Source organism: Athene noctua, chromosome 11, assembly GCF_965140245.1.
Source record: "Athene noctua chromosome 11, bAthNoc1.hap1.1, whole genome shotgun sequence".
Classification (NCBI taxonomy): Eukaryota; Metazoa; Chordata; class Aves; order Strigiformes; family Strigidae; genus Athene; species Athene noctua.
In genome coordinates, this window is record NC_134047.1 from 6,527,148 (window position 1) to 6,542,059 (window position 14,912).

Below are 14,912 nucleotides of genomic sequence, written 5' to 3' on the forward strand. Positions count from 1 at the left end.
AACATATCAAATACAAGTAACTCTTTCTGGGCATGGTATCTATTAATTATGCTGAAATTCTGGTCAGCAATAAACAAAGGGGGAATAATTTTAATGCAATGCAGAAAAATCTGCAGTTATTCCTTGAGGGATAGGGAAAAGGAAACAAAGTGTATCTTCAGTAGCCACAGGTTCTGCCACGCGTTCCAAAATCCCAAAGTTGTAAGTAGCAAAAAATGTTTATATGCATACTACATTTCAGATCTGTGTTTACACCAGAGGCAAGTGAAGCTGACTCCAATATGTATCAGAAGTTCACAGGTACAGGAAGGTACAGCAATCTCTAAGAAGACATTACTCTAGGGCAGGCTAAGGAAGCAAAGAAGCCACATTTCAACTGTGCTGTGTACAGTGTAAAGCATTCCAATACAAAGGGACCATTCAGGGATGAAGAAAGTACAAGAAACAGCTAGGGCATAATAAAGGAACACTGAAGTTATTGTTGGTTTAGGTTTTAGGAAATAAGAATTAAAATTCTATTCCAAGATATGCCAGGCCATCCTAGCGTTGCTTACAAGATCAGCAAAGCTTTGTACGCTCCTGGCTGCTGCAGATGGTACAAAAAATCAGTGTCCAGGGAAGTGAGGTGGCTCGTTTTCCCAAAAAGCAAGAAGATTCTCTGAATTGATGTTCGTGCACAAAAATAGCTCTCAGCACAAGATCAGCCAGACCCCAGGCTAATCAATAATTTCAGGATGGCAGCATGTAAGGGCATGTTGTGCTGGAGAGGAGTTGATCAATGCTTCATTATACACTGGCACTCGATATTGGATGCTGCAGGATGCTCCTAGCTGCACACATTAGAGTGTGGTGCTTTTTGCCACAACACAAAACTCTCAGTAAAAAGCCAAAAGGAAACAAGAGTCCATGGGTAACCTACTGATCTGTCAGTGATTCTTGCCTCTGACATCTCCTCCAAGCCCTGCTGCTGTTTGAACAGTGCTATAACACTTGCAAACCAACTCCCTAAAAACACACAGTGACAAACTATAGTCCTAGTATGCCCCTCCAGCTCCATCTTGTGGATGAGGCAATGGAAGGAATCATAGAAACGGGATGATGTGGGTTGGAAGAGATTTTTAAAGGTCATCTAGTCCAATCCCCCTGCAATGAGCAGGGACATCTAGATGTCCACAACTAGATCAGGTTCCTCACAGCCCCACTCAACCTGACCTGGAATGTTTCCAGGGATGGGGCATCTACCATCTCCCTGGGCAACCTGTTCCAGTGTTTCACCACCCTCACAGTGAAGAATTTCTTTCTTATATTTAATCTAAAATCTACCTTCTTTTAGTTTAAAATCATTACCCCTTATCCTGTCACATCAGGTCCTGCTAAAAAGTCCCTCCCCATCTTTCCTGTAGCCCCTTTAAGCACTGGAAGGCTGCTATAGGGTCTCCCCAGAGCCTTCTCTTCTCCAGCTGAACACCCCCAACTCTCTCAGGCTGTACTCACAGGGGAGGTGCTCCAGCCCCTGATCATCTTCATGGCCTCCTCTGGACCCACTCAAACAGGGTCTCCTTCTTATGTTGTTGACCCCAGAGCTGGACACAGAACTGCAGGGGGGGTCTCACAATAGTGGAGTAGAGGGGAAGAATCCCCTCCCTCGCCCTGCTGGCCACACTGCTCTGGATGCAGCCCAGGACACGGTTGGCTTCCTGGGCTGTGAACACATGTTGTCGGGTCATGTCCAGCTTTTCATCCACCAGTATCCCCAAGTCCTTCTCTGCAGGGCTGCTCTCAATCCCTTCATCCCCCAGACTGTATTGATACCAGCGGTTGCCCCAACCCACATGCAGGACCTTGCATTTGGCCTTGTTGAACCTCCTGACCTGGAAATGCCTTGACTGTTCAGTCACCTTTGAAAATAAGTAGTGGCCTGAAATGCACTCAGGTTTTTGAAAACGGAGTTGATACACTTGCAAAGCCTCTTGTGCTAGCCTAGATGCTTCTGAAACCCAGAAGTTATTTCCTACCCTTTGTGTCTGTCTGGCTGGATGCCCAATGGGTTCACTCTCAGGCTAAGGTGTCACCCCTCTGAGAGCTATTTGTATGATCCTGTTAAATTTTATGTAAGATTCACACCTGTATCCTGCTAGACAAGTTATTTTTGCCTTTTTCCTCCTTGGACTTTCTGCAGAAACCAGATACAGCATAGTGTTCATGCAGACTGAGTAACAGGTTGTTCAGATAGGGAAGGAAACAGAAGGTGTCTGTTGAAATTTTTCTTAGCTACTACTGATATTTGATGTCTGAAACAAGTTAATTTCAGCTGCCTTCCTGGGATGCTGCAGAAAACAGTGACAAAGTTTTTGGAGAGGACTAAAGCTCCTGCAGTCACAAAAAAGGAGGTGGGCAGTAGCAGCAGCGATGATTTTTTTTTAATGCTGCCAAAATACAAACCTACATGCAGAGCACCAAAAGCTCTGCAGACACTCGGGCTCTACAGTTAAGAAGGGGGTGGCACACAGGGGTCCCACCTGGCCCCGCTCCCCACAGCCCAGGCAAGGGCTGGGACCACACCAGCAGCCACAGGGGCAGGAGAACAGAGCCAGGTTTCACCTTCAGAGCTCTCATCTGAAGGTGAAACGTGTCCCATTCACTCCATGGAACAGTGCTAATGCCTTCTCAGACCCAGGGGACAAAGGAGCTTTACAACAGTGTGGTGGTTCTTGGTAAGCTTTAGATGGAGAGGTCCACGCACACATGCCTGATCACGACAAGGGGGCAGGAAGGAAGGCAAAGGAAGCTGCAGCACAGGCTGCATTTGAATTGGGCTAGCTCAAGCCTGTAACTATGTTGAGGAAAATCCACACTGAAAATTAAGCTGCATCCCTAAAATAAAAAATAAGAACTGCTAGAGTCTAACTCCAATTACTGAACTTCAAAGCAAGGGGATTTCCGACTTGTTTTAAGTGAAAATTTCAATAGGCTCAATCCAGCCACTTCCATAAACCAAGCAGTGGCTTAACCCATCTCAGAGTGATGGATAAAGCTGGCTTCTCATGGATCATTGTCCAGAGATGAACTGTCTCCAGTCCTTGAACCCACAGTAAATGCTTAATGCTGCATTGAAGCCCACAACCAAAGAAGTTCAGCCAGTAAATTAAAAGGAGAAAGTTTAAAAACATCATCTATTTTTACCAGCCAGAGGTTCAGCAAAGTTTCTTCAGTGACATTTAAAAGTAAGCTCTTTGTCATCCCATCAGGGGCTGCAGAAAAGTGCAAAAGCAGCTAATTCTTTGGGCACAAAGGCACATGCCACCACCTGAGCAGGGAATGCCTGGCTCCCCTTAGGGTCTGTACAGTACATCTGCAGGGCAAGGACCAGCCCTGCCCTTGGCCTGGCTTATCCCTGTGTACATCTCCCAGGGAGGCATCAGGGAACTAGGAAAACCCACAGGTGAGACACAGCCCATTTTCAGGGACTTCTTACTGGAGGAGGGAGCTTTCCTTCCCCTGTACTATATATCCTGGGCAGGGCAGGAAGCATTCTGACTTTGGGGTGGTTTAGTTTTATGCCACACATATCTCTAGTGGTCACTCAGCTGGCAAAGGATGGCAGACCCCTGGCTACAAATATCTGTAATGCATCTGGACTCAAGACACAATGCTCAATAGAGGCAGGCTGGCTAGCAGAGCCACTCCACTCCACTCACCTGGGGTGCAAGATGGGCATGCGCAGTGTGGGTTTCAGCCAGAAGCAAGCCATCTCTCTCAAAACATCCACTGTAACATTTATGCGTGCAGAGGTTGTCCCAGCCCTGTGCCATCCCATCCCTCCATCTCCTGCACCTCCCCTGCACCCATGCACAGCTCCTCTGCTCAGTGTCACTGTGAGTCGATGGGACTGGGCAGCTGAGCACATCTTGCTGCTGCCTTCTCACAGCCCCTTGCAGGAATCTGCCAGCACCAGTACAATCAGGCTTGAGGAATCACTATTTGTCTGCTGGCTTGCTTTCCTCCGGAACATCATTCCAATTCAGAGGAATGGGCATGTTTTTGTTGGGGGGGTACAGTGAGATTCTCTCTTAAAATGCCTTTCTGTGCAGGAATCCATTCACCTTACCAATCTTGCAGAATAAAGTGGCCTCTACAACTCTTGCACCCATCTTGTCAGTTGGCTCAAATAAAGAAAGCTTTGAGAACTTAAGCCCTTAATCATGGGGAACCCAAATGGCTTTTCAGGAAAATTCATTTTCTTGTCTATTTTGACAGAAAGTCTTCACATCATAACTGAAGTGGCACTTCTGTTTGATGGATGCTGCCACAACAGTCAGTCTTTTCACGCTGAAGATTGGTTGCTCCTAGAAATAGGTAAATGTCATTCACCTAATAACTGGGATGCCAGCTCCAACGGAATAAACAGACCTTTCCTGCATCTACTAACCACTGAAGCATTTCCTGGGCACAACAGACTCCATCGGTGCCAAGGAGAGAAGGTCACTGTACAAAGAGAATCTCAGAGCAGTGGGTACTAGCAGTAGCCAGCTTTACTCACAGCAGTAAAGTGACATGTCCTAGAGAGAATCCCTTTAATTCGCCCAGATCTGGGATGAATTTTAATTCCGAAGAAGGGAGCAGTGTTTCTAAAACCATCACAGCACTGAAGTTAACAGGGTTGCTCCTACACACAGCAGATTTGCAGAATTAGAACCATAATCACTGTTTTACCTGGAGAGAGTTCTGAAAGGGGCAGGTTGTTTTCCTTAGTGCCTGTCTTTCTGCTGTTTTGTGCCCCTCATGTCTCAGCACTACTTCTGCATTCATCAGCAAGGCCAGTTAAAAATCGCCTGAACTGCCATTTGACCAAGTGCTTATCTGCACAACTCCACAACCCATACCATCAGTTAGGGAAAAACAATTTCCCCTGGCTACTAGAGACAGCCTAATTACCTAATCTGACAGGTTATTAATGGTTCAAGTCAACAAAAAGTATAATGGATGCTGATAAGCACAAGCTGCCTGGACATTTGGCACGTACAACCCAGCTAGAAATCACTGCTGTGAAAAGCTGCCACTGGCCACAGGACTAAATTGTCTGATCTCTCAGGGTTTCATTTAACAGGTCTATCAACATGATAAAGAGACAAACTAGCAAGTTTAGTCCGTTAATGAGGACTGTGAAACAGCCTAACAGGATAAAAGATATTTATGTTGCTGGTTAATGTAGAAATAAATCTCTGCTTCATTTCTCTATAATTACAACACCCTCCCCTTTTACAGTGCTACTTTAGGGACAAAAATCACGTTATTGTTTGTACTAGGAAGGAGAGCAGTACATATAAGGGTTCACAAGGAAATGGGCAGCAAGAGTCATGACAGAGTCGTTTTTTAAACCATTGTCAGCCCCCCCATAACTCACCACAAGTGCTGCACTATTTCATGGGTCTGTTTTAAAGACTGTTCACTAGACTCACACGATCCTATCAGAACCTCAAGTTTCCATTTTAAAGAGGAAAAAGAGACATATCCTTTACAGTTACCGAGAGCAGTGCACATATGTGTATCCTGAAAAGCTCCAAGCCAGAAAGCATACAAAAAGAAACTCATGCTATCAGTTATTTATTGTAATCTCAGGGTCTTCCAGCCACTCTTGTAATCATTTGGCACATTTCACCTGAGGTATAAATGCCTGGAGCTAGGAGCACTGAGGCTATTTAAGAATGAAGACAAAGATTTGTCCCAGTTAGCACATTCCAAAACTGACTGTCCCTGCAACTGCGCCGCAACTGCAAACAGCAGCTTCTACCTCCAGCACCCATGAGACAGGTTTTTCATAGAAGACTATTTAATCTGGTTTGTTGGCTTTTTCTTTTTTTTTTAATTAAATAGAACATTTTTCATCATGTTCTGTTGCTCCAATTCCCTGTGAGATCCTTCATCCACCACTTCAGCATTGTAGTCCACTTTGCAGCGTAAGCATCCATTCTCTATTGCTCATGCAATGAAAGGACTTAAGGGGGCTACCTGAGCAATCAATACTCTGGTAGATCTTATGGATGTTTTGAGACATGTCCCATCATTAAGTAAAACTTTACACCACTTAAATATTTATCTCTATATCTCTGCAGACCCCAAGCAACATGACAGCAACACCTTGGAAAAATATGAGAGGAGATGACTACCCACTTAAATGTACCCTGGATAACATGTCTGACTGACAGGTAACATGAAGATATTTCAGTTCATTATGTTCTACATTTACAACAGCTTGTACTCCCTGAAAACAAAAGTCCTGGTGGCTCACTCAACGCTCGCATTACTTAGAGCATTTTAGGCCTAAAGCCCAGCTTCTAATCCAGATGAAATAACTATTGATTTCCTTGGAGTTTTTTTCATGCCAGCAGTAAAACTACAGATATCTACATACTCATACTGCAGCAAACTCAAATTCTTTAAACTGCAACAAAGGGAAATGCAAAGCAATGTTGATTAGAACTGCCCAGAGAACACCAAAATCAGAGCACTTCCTTAATGTTAAAATCTTTCAGCACCTTCTCAAAATCATGATACATCTAGCCAACACCAATGTTTCCTATTGTCCCCAAGGCTACTGGTGATATTGGAGGCTGCAGACATTAAATGGATATAATTACAGCCAACAGAGAGGGTAAGTCATGATATAACCTGCAGGATGTTATTCGCTTGGGCTGCTACTGTTTAGGCAGTGGCAAAAGGTGGCTTCCCTGTTCTAACATCAGGCAGAACAAGATGCCTCCCTCAAAACACTCCATAGGAAGTTTGGAACTCAGAAAACTCAAGGAAAACAGTCCACTGCTGCCAGTTAGGTCCATCTGGCCCAAACGCTTCCCCAAGAGGCAGCTGCTCTCTGCTCAAAACACGTTTTCACACCCTGGACTACGCATTTAAACACTGCAAAGAAAGCAGCTGACATTAAGGCAATTCAAAGCGGGTCTTCCCCTCCTAAACAGGGCTGCAGATTTTTTTTAATTAGGTGAAAAAATTAGGCAGTGATACCATCATTGCTTAACACTTAAACTATTATTGGGCCAAAAAGGCAGTAATTCTATTGTGTTAGGTTCTGTATAACCAGCACATAACTGCTCACCTGTCTGACAGTCCTCACTTGCCCCTCAGTATCTTCAAGATCAGGTTTTGTACCAGTTCCTTACTGTAGAGTATCTGGGGGCACTGGAGGCTCTGGACAGTCTCACATGTAGCCGTGCACACAATAATGTGGCAGCCCACTCACAGACATGAAGCACTGCCAGTGATGTCCCCTTCAAACCAGGGTCCTGGCCCTACAGATGACATCGCATGCTGCTCCACTATAAAGACAAAAAAAAAAAAATTGTTCTGTAAGTGCATACACATCTCCAGCAAAAAAAAATTATCAAAAATGGTATTAGGAAGTCCAAGAAGACACAGAATCTTTACACAGCATATAGTAATACCTGCAGTAATCTGGGGTCTTGTTCTCTACAGCTATTCCTTTTCTCATTTCTAGAGTAATAATGTACATAATTTCCAGTTATGGGATAAGGATCTTCGAACTTCTATCTAAATGTTTTGTACACTCTAAGGTCAAGAAAGCTTACAGGGAACAAAATTAATGCATTTTCTACTACTGAATTACAAACCTGCAGAAGACTCGAGAACATATAAAGGAAAAAATACACCAAGTAGCATGAAGATCTGCAGGAGGTGGCATAAAAACTTTAATCAGATATTAACCGATCAACAGAGCACATATGTAACTGTATTTCATGATCCCTCGTTTCAGGGATGTATTTCACCATTCCCTGCTGTTTGAAAGCTACAACACAGTTTAGCATTCAGCCTTGATTTAAAACGCTATTTGTTTCAGGGCTGTGTTCTGATCTCAGGAAACCTTTTACTTTCATGCCCTTTGAGGTAATGTCAAAACTCCCATCTAATCCTGTCACAAGATGCTAAGGAAAACATAAGACACTCAGCTTCCCTCTGTGTCACCGGCAGTTTTTCCAACTTTTTTCACATTTCTACATCTACCACAAGAGGGAGCAAAGAGTTCACCTTCCTTAAATTCTCCGTTCCAGTGTTGTCATTACCTAGGACCAAGTTCAGGCTAGCAGTTTACTATGCTTTTATACAGCACAGAGGTCCTCAAACAATTTAAAAGGCCAGTTTTGTGCTTTCTGAAAGGTGTTCCCTCACATTCACGCTGTGCAGAGCTCTCTTCAAAGCCAGCAAATGCGGCAGAGCTCACCTGAGGAACTGAGCCACACAGAGTGAAGTCACAGACTGGTAAAATCAAGACAATCCTGATGGAAGGAAACCTGCAGCTTCATCACAGCAGTGTGAATAGGATGTTTGCAAGAAACTGATAAGCATTTCCAACCATATCGGATATACATGTGAGGGCAGAGGGCAGATGAAGAAAACTACACCCTTCTAACTGCACGTACTGTGATTTCTCATTAAAACACTATCAGAAAATAGCTCCCTAAAAAAAATCCCCCTAAATCTCTTCTTCTGCAGCATACACAACCACACAGAGGGAACAAGCTCTTTGTATAGGAGGGTCTCCCTGGTCATTCCTTCCTGCTCTCCCTACCCCTCCCAACTTTCCCCCCAGTCATCAAAACTCTTTTTAGGTTCTACTGTTATGGAACCAAATAGCTATAACGAATAGAAATTAATCTTAAATCCAGGCAGTTACAGGTCATTGCTGAAATATTATGACACCCCTGTTAAAAGCAACAGCTAATATCCCATTTCAGCAGAGCAATCAAGCAGGTGCTTAAGCCCATCGACTTCCAATCTATAGCAGTTATAACTATACCATTGTTACCACTGGTATCAAACACTGCAAATCAAATATCCTTACACATTGCTGGATAAAGATGGACTAAATCCAGCTGCATATTTTCTAAGAGGAGGAGAGAAGAGACCCAAGCCCTCTGTCTCACACTTACCTTCCTCTCAGATAAGGTTTCTTGGCTGTGGCTGTCCAACTCTTCGCTCAGATCCAGGCTGCATTTGTGCCATCATTCACAGTTAGTTTCCAACATGCAGATGAGGGGTTTGCTCGGCTCAGGTCTTAAGTCACTAAGTTGTTTCCTTTTGATAACTCACTCCATTCCAATTCCACAAAGCTAACTACAGAGTCACTTTATAGAGCTTTTGCTGTTCAGAACTGGTTCATAAAATAAAGCATAAAATAAAGACTAATAAATGCCGATATCTGTCCCATGTTTTCAGTCTGTGGAAGCAAGACACAGACTCCTCACAATTTAAAACACAAACAGGTGCCCTTTTGTTTCTATTATCCCTGTGGAGTCCTGAGAGGTCAGTTGGCTGTAGCCCAGTGACTTCCCTTTGATACTGAAAGCAGCCATCACAAACCCGTCAGTGGCAGGCTGCTGCTGCCCAGTCTGCTGCAGTTCAGAATGACACATTTCCAGCTGAACGCAGACCAGGCCTGATGCCCCTCGCACTTGCACCATTACCAATCAGAAGCAAAACTGCTGCGGTCAGAAAGGTGTGCGACAATCCCCATGCCCAGTCAGACTCCATACCTCAGTAAATCCAGCAGAGGAGTTCCCAAATCACTCTGTTACCAAATGCAAGGCTCTCCGATCCTTAAAAAGACAAGAACAAGACAGAGCAGCAATCCACAAAACATTGCAGGAACCTCACTACAGCTACATCTGTTTTGTAGTAAACTTCTCAGCTATTAAAGAATAGCCGTGAGCACACAGGCACACTAAAAGAAACGTACTACTACAGACTTTTACTTATTGATAGGCTGCTGCACTTACCATTTTGTCAGGAGAACAGATGTAGATGCTATGGATTTCTACAGTTATGCCTACTATAAAATTTTTAGTGTATTAAAGTAGATGCATTAAAGGGATAATCTGATAGTTCAGTCAACAAGGCTGAACATGAACAGTCACTTTATAGACACAGAACAGCCTCACCACCTTTCCTACATCATTCCATCTCTCCATGCCTCAGCTGCCCATGTCAAATGATGGCAGCAACAAAAAGTGTTAGAAAGAAATAGGATGCAGCAGCAATTACTTACTCCAGTTGTGGAAGAGTGAGACACAGATAACATAGAGATTGTAGCAGAGCCTCCCTTGCACATCACTAGACAGTTCACACTCTTTGAGTGACTTTGGTCCCTGTCTGTAAACACAGAAGTGAGCTGGAACTAGACATAGTACCTGCAGTGCAGGGGGAGAGCTGGATATCTCCATACCTGCATAACAGAGCCCCGGAGGACAATACTGAAGACCACATCTGGTAAAGACTCATTTCTAAAGTAGTCATAATAATTAACTCACATACAGAAAAAAAAAAAAAAATCAGAAACAGATTTTTCAGTGCTCATTTTGAAGCAAACCCATTTATATGTAGGGGTTAGAAGGGCAAAATGCTAAGTGTCTATTTCATAGGTACACCCCATTTTACAACCATAAATAGATAAACATCAGCTATGAAGTATTTTAACGACACTCAGCTTTCCCAGAAATAATTTATTAGCGAAGTCCAATACTTAGCAAAGACAGTATGACTTTTCCAATTTTATGTATGAATAAATAAGACACAAAGATATGGTGATTTGTCCTGGTGAGCCAGAATAGGAGCCAGGAACAGGTCTTCCAAGTCTAGTCCAACATTCTGTCCAGTTAACCCCTATACAAAGTAATTTGGAAAAAAGAGAGTAATTTTCACTTGACGAATGTACAACCATGATAGTGGACTGACACCCCTCAGAAAAAGACAAAAAGAAGCCTTTAAATAGAGATACAAACTGACTGTTATCTGGCACTTTATCTTAAGAATGCCAAAAAAAATCAATTAACATTGAGTTGGTTTTATTTATCCTTGGACTTGCTGGCCCCTAGGCTCCATACCAGGTTTTAATTTTTTTTTTTTCCATAAATGCAAGGTCTAGAAACTTTTAGAAGTTAAAACATTCATTCTTTACCTTCCAGAAAAGATGAAAACCTCATATAACTGTGACCCCAAAAGGGGTGGCTTAGGAGACCCAGTAAATATTACAATATCATAACAGCACTGCCAGAGGTACCCATGCAGCAAAGAGCTCTTCACTTTTCACCTAGAGAGTTTGAGACATACTGCATTACAGCAGCCACTGAAAGAACACTCAGTGCAGTATGGTTAGGTCGTTCAAGGTCTCTCACAATACTTTATCATATAATTTCAACAGGAACCCCTTACAACCTGCTTATCCTTCATGAACAACATCTTTCAAGAACCAAATGCACAAAGGGAAGAGTGAGGCTCTCACTTTATTGACCTGCATGAAATAAAAGGCCTGCAGACAGAGAAAAGAACAGATCTGAAATTAAGACTGCAAACAGATTTGGATGGGGACACCACAGAAGGGCATCTGCTCCAGGCTGGTTGGTCACAATGACAGCACACAACAGCTTCTCCAGAGTTAGTCAGCAACACCCCAATTCTTATCTCATTTGTTTTCCAGCTAGTATTTTATTGTGCTCTTGAATATGCAGCACAGAAAGGGAAGCTGATTTGCCAAGTATTGTGCACACTTTTTTTCCCAAGCAGTCAGGTATGCCTAATCAGCAAAAAGCACTTACATAATTTTCAGAAGTTATTAACCGAAGTGAGAAACCAGCATATTCTGATTCCATTACCAAAGAGTTACTGCACTCAAGTGCAGCTGGTATAATATGTATCAACTGGCTTGAGAGAACTTAGCTATGCCAACTAAGGCAATGTCCCACAGCTTTCAGTCTTGCAGTTCCCCAGTATTTACAGGATTGCCCCACATAACCTAGACCTAAACCCATAAAAAAAAAGAGAGGTGCTGATCTTCAGGTTCACTCAGATCTCCAGGCAGCTGTGTAAAACAGAAATACAATGAGATCCCAACTGCATTAATAAGAATATGAAACAATCTGGAGAGGTACATTGGCATTAAAGATGGCATTAAAGATGTTCAGCACCTTTCAGGATCTGGTTCCTAGAACACCAACCAAAGTTGACTCAGAGCTCTCATCAGAATCACTTCTGCTTTTTCCAGGTTCTGCATTTAAGTCTAGTAAGCAGTCATCTTCTTTATTCAAGCAAGTAAAGATCCACACTGAGCTGTCAAACTAAGTCCTTGGACTTTCTTCAATAAATTTTTCCTGTTAACCTCACCAGATATTTTATTTCAGGACATTCTTTCAATATATAGACAAGCTTTGTTTTCTAAGCCTAAATATTAAACTTGATTAAAATATATTTATGTATTTAAAGCACTATGAAGAATGCTGATGCACATAATCAATGTGCCCTTAAAACAAACCAAGAAACATTTCAAGCACAGCAAATTCCAGTCCCCCTCATGCAGTTGCAACTCTGCTGTCATCCACAAACATACACATATGCTTCCTTTCATCTTACAGACGCTTTATGGACAAGGTGAGCTTTACAATTCATCTGTCACATTTTACTTTGTATGGGAGCCAAAGTAAACCAAGAAAGCAGTAGCAATGAGGTTGGTTAAACAGAAAATGACAAAAATGTCATGTAGATCACACACTTATAGGGCATTTTTCAATGGCATTAGGCAGCAACTACAACACAGTTTGTCCAGCTCATGACAAGACACAACACAACTCCAAAATACCAAGTCATATATACCAAGTCTAAGTCCAAAATACCAACTCACACAAATACCACTGTAAGTGTGACTTGCCTGAGGATATCCAAAAAATACACATGTGTAGAGAGCTGACCTTGGCTGGACACCAGGTGCCCACCCTATCACTCCCCTTCTCAGCAGGACATGGAGGGGAGAAAATAGGATGGAAAAAACTTGTGGGTCAAGATAAAGGCAGCTTAGTAAAACAAAAGCAAAGGCCATGTGCAGAAATAAAGGAAAACAAAATATTTATTCTCTACTTCCCATCAGCAGGCAATGTCTGTCCACTTCCCAGGAAATAGGGCTTCACTATGTGTAGTGGTTGCTCTGGAAGACAAACATCATAATAACAAATGTTCTCTTAGCTTTTATGGCTGAGCAGACATCATATGGTATGGAATATCCCTTTGGTCAGTTTGGGTCAGCTGTCCTGGCTAGTCCCTTCCCAAGATCTTGCCCACCCCCAGCCTACTGAGTGAGAGAGGAATGTTGGAGAGACAGCCATAGTGCTGGGGGCACTGCTCAGCAGAAGCCAAACCACTGGTGTGTTACCAACACCTTTCTAGCGACCAATACACAGCACAGAGCTATGAGGGCTGCTATGTGGAAAATTAACTCCATCTCAGCCAGATCTAATACAACCTCCAACCCTTATTCCATACCATTTGCATCATGCTAAGGTCCCACATACTTTTATGCATATATATATATGTGTGTATCTTCTAACCACCCCATTGTATTTCTCATTAATGAAATCACTTCTTAGCAACACTTAGGACTTACACTACATACTTAAACCATCCTTACACCCAAAATACAGATTTATACGTTCTCATTAACTACTGTCCCCTGTCCTTTAACAGATAGATATTATTCAATCACAGAATCACAGGATCGTCTAGGTTGGAAAAGACCTCGAGGATCATCCAGTCCAACCATTAACCTCATACTGACAGTTCCCAACTACACCAGATCCCTCAGCACTATGTCAACTCTACTCTTAAACCCCTCCAGGGATGGGGACTCCACCACCTCCCTGAGCAGCCCATTCCAATGCCTAACAACCTGTTCTGTAAAGAAATGCTTTCTGATATCCAGTCTAAACCTTCCCTGGCACAACTTGAGGCCATTCCCTCTTGTCCTATCACTTGTTCCTTGGTTCAAGAGACTCATCCCCAGCTCTCTGCACCCTCCTTTCAGGGAGCTGTAGAGGGCGATGAGGTCTCCCCTCAGCCTCCTCTTCCTCAGACTAAACACCCCCAGTTCTCTCAGCTGTTCCTCGTACAACCTGTGCTCCAGACCCTGCACCAGCTCCGTTGCCCTTCTCTGGACACGCTCGAGTCATTCAATGTCCTTTTTGTAGCGAGGGGCCCAAAACTGAACACAGTGATCAAGGTGCAGCCTCAGCAGTGCCGAGTACAGGGGTCAGATCCCGTCCCTGTCCCTGCTGGCCACGCTATTGCTGACACACGCCAGGATGCCATTGGCCTTCTTGGACACCTGGGCACACTGCTGGCTCCTGTCCAGCCGGCTGTCATCACCCCCCCCAGGTCCCTCTCTGACTGGCAGCTCTCCAGCCACTCCTCCCCAAGCCTGTAGGGCTGCTGGGGGTTGTTGTGGCCCAAGGGGCAGCCCCCGGCATTTGGCCTTATTGAGACTCCTCCAGTTGGGCTCAGCCCATGGCTCCCAGCCTGTCCAGGTCTCTCTGCAGAGCCTCCCTACCCTCGAGCAGATCAACACTCAGATCAACTCTCATTATTCTCCATTCCATGGACTTCCTCCACACCTCCAAATGTTCATAAGAACAGGCTATGACTTGGGTCCCATCTGTCAAGATGGGTGCTCAGGACAGAAGCAGTAGGTTCGACGGTTGGGCACTAGCATCAGCTTGGTTTGGGTCATTGTTGCTCTCATCCGGTTCCTTGCAAAACTCACTCTTGGTCGGTTCAGGTCGTTTCTGCTGCATTAATTCCTACAACACACAATTCACATCACAGATTATTTTCCCCCCAAGGTTAAATCTCCTTGAAGCACACACTGGGTCTCTCTGCCCTTCCGCATTACCCACCAAGTACACCCAGGTCCTTGGGCAAAGACAATCCCACAAATGGGTTGCATTTTCCCAAGGGAGGAGCAGGCCACACTGCCTTCCCCAGCCACTTCCCTGTGTGCACTACTGGGACCGTATCTCCTCCCACAGTATGTAGGGGTTTTGTTTGGGCAGGAACAGGACAGTTAG